We start from the raw sequence: 3,375 nt of genomic DNA, 5'->3' as shown, positions 1-3,375 counted from the left end.
GCTTCAGATTCATGGAACACGCTTCACAATTCACCACCACAATACCTTCAGGCACACCGAACCAAAATGTGTTCACTGCCTTCTCTGCAACCAAGCTCAATGAGAACAACTTTAAATCATGGAAGAAACAAGTCCTAGCATGCATCAAAGTCAACAAGCTGCAAGATCACCTCAATTCTGCAAAGATTTCAACAAGGTTTAGCTCAGAATCAGATCGAATAAATGAAATTGAAAGTCAAAGATACACAGAATGGGAGATTCAAGATCAATGGCTTGTCGCCTGGCTCATCGCGGTAATGGAGCCAAATTTTGTGAATCGAGTTGTTGAATGTGAGTACGCATGTCAGATCTGGTCCACACTAGAAGAATACTTTGTAGCATGAACGAAAACAATAATCAAACAATTAAAGACTCAGCTAAGAACGCTCAAGAAGCACGGGTCAACAGTAATGGAGTATATTTCAAAGATCAATCAAGTGGTAGATTCACTAAAAGCACTAGGTGCACCTCTCTCAAGAGAAGAATATATCGAATCAGCATTGGCAGGTCTTGGAGAAGAGTACAACACGTTTGTCACCGTTGCGATGGCAAGGATAGATCATACCACTGAAAGCAAGTTTGAAACACAACTCTTGACTCAAGAAGAGTTGATTGAGAGGTTCAGAAAAATTGAGCTAGGTTCAATACAAGAAAACATTGCTCAAAGTGGTGAGACTCAAAATGTAGCTCAAGGAAGAAACTATAACAGCCACAGCGGCAGAGGCAGTGGCTTCTGAAGCTCCAGAAACAGAGGCCAATTCAGAGGAGGACGGTCCTCATGGTGGCAAGGAAGTAGACCATAATGTCAACTCTGTGGCAAAATTGGCCACACAGTCGTCCAATGCTACCATCGCTTCGATCAGAACTTTATGAACCCTCACCTCCAACCCCTAAACATAGCTCAACCACCATCCCTTGCCTTTCACAACAACTCAAGCCCAAAACCCCTCAGCAGCAACAACAGTCCCCAACCACACTACAACCTACTCATCCCACTCCTCAGGTCCTTCTAACAGTGCCTTCATCAGTACCAGACACGGCATGGTACCCAGACTCGGGAGCTTCTCATCACATCACATATGATACAAGAAACCTAACCACAAGAACAAATTATGAGGGTACATAACAGGTCTTTGGAGGTAATGGCCAAGGTATGAAAATTAAGCATATTGGAAATATATTGATGCATGCATCATTATCAAATAGACCCTTTCAATTACAAAACCTGCTCCATGTCCCTAACATATCCAAAAACTTAGTAAGTGTAGCTAAGTTTGCATTAGATAACTGTGTGTATTTTGAATTCTGGCCTTACTTGTGCAATGTGAAATGCCAGATCTCCAAGAAAATCCTTCTTCAAGGACTGCTTAAAGAAGGCCTATACAAATTTGAGGGAGTTCAAATTGTTCCAAGAACCCTCAGCCTCATTAATCACAGTACCCCAACCTGCTACAATACAATTACCCTCCCTCACACAAAAGAAAACCACACAACCAATCCCTCTATTACACAAGCCACCGGACCTTACCCACTCATGCCCCCCCTCCACATCACCATCCATATCAGTACCTACTGTTGCAAAAAGTTCAAAAGAAAACACTTTCCTTCACACTAATACAATCCACACAACCAATCCCTCCATCCCAGTTGTGACACATTCCCAAACCACCAATTCCAACCCCCTTACCCCTCTCAAATTCTCATCCATACCAGCAACTATTACACCAGAAAAACCAAATAAAGTCACAATTACCCACACCAACCCACAACCAACACCAAAACCAACACAGCCACAAGACAAACCATCAAACAATCACAGTCCAGTTCAACAAGCAAGGAAAGAAACAGAATCATACTTTCCTAGTGATATGTCTCCAAATAGTATAAATGTAAATAAACTAGCTAGGGATGCAAATGTCTTAGAAGCAAGTGTACTATTAGCTTGTAAGAATTTAAGTCCTACTGCACAATTGTGGCACAGAAAATTTGGCCACCCATCTAAAAAAGTCACCTCTATTGTAATGAAACAGTGCAATGTCACTGACAACAATCCTAGCAATAAACATAGTTTTGAAACCTCATTGTGTCATGTTTGTTGTATTAGCAAAATTCATCAATTACCTCATTTTGATTCACATACCAGTTATGCACTTTTAGATCTAATCTTCTCTGACCTTTGGGGACCTTTACCCGTGTATAGTAGAACTGGTTGCAGGTACTACATCTGCTTCATCGGTACAAGTACAAGATACTCCAGCATCTACCTGCTACAAACAAAAGAACAAGCTTTTGATGCATTCCAAAAGAACAAGGCAGCAATGGAACTCAAAACAGGACTGAAGATAAAAGCCTTGCAAATTGACAATAGAAAGGAATACCTCTCTACAGCCTTCACCCAATACCTTGAAACCAATGGCATCCAACACAGACTTACTTGCCCTTACTCCCACCAACAAAATGGAAAAGTAGAAAGAAAGCACAGACACATCACAAAAACTACCCTAATCCTCTTAGCCCAAGCAACCCTTCCTTTAACCTTTTAGGGTGAAGCATCCCTCTCAGCCACCTATCTCATCAATTTACTACCAAATCCAAAGTTGAATAACATTTCTCCGTATGAAGCTCTCACCAAAACTAAACCTGACTACAGCTTTCTTAAACCTTTTGGATGTACCTATTATCCTCTCCTAAAACCCTACAACCAAACCAAATTCAGCCACAGATCCCAAAAATGTATCTTTCTTGGCTATGCCCCAAATCACAAGGGATACATCTGCCTTTCTCCAACTGGCAGAGAATACACCTCAAGGGATGTCATCTTCAATGAACAAGAGTTCCCCTACAACCAACTCTTCCTTTCTCAAACCAACCCGAGCCCAGCTACCCAAACCTCCCTACCCCTGGTCTATCTACCCCTAGCTGGCACTCTAGCACCACTACCAACTCACACTATCCCACAGCCTCCCCTGACCACCTCACCCCAACCCCCCAGCCCTCCTTTACCTTTGCATTCATCACATGATACTTCCAATATAATTAATATAATACCTGAATCATTATCTGCTTTACCTATCTCTTTGCCTGATAATTCTGTTTCTAACACTACTGTTGCTGCTAATGCTTCTGCTAGTGCCTCCTCTACTTCTCCAGGTGCTCTCGTACTGCCACTCCCCCCTCCTCCTGCTGCTGCTGTTAACCAGCATCCGATGTAGACTCGCAGCAAAATAGGAAGCCTCAAACCTAGAACCTATGCAGTAGTGCTTGCCACCCCTGTCTCTAGTCTCACTGATGACCTTACTCATTCTCTGCCTCATTCTGTCCAACAAGCTCTAGCCA

Source organism: Arachis ipaensis, chromosome B3, assembly GCF_059453495.1.
Source record: "Arachis ipaensis isolate K30076 ecotype BB chromosome B3, ASM5945349v1, whole genome shotgun sequence".
NCBI classification, from domain to species: Eukaryota; Viridiplantae; Streptophyta; class Magnoliopsida; order Fabales; family Fabaceae; genus Arachis; species Arachis ipaensis.
This window is presented reverse-complemented; position numbering follows the sequence as displayed.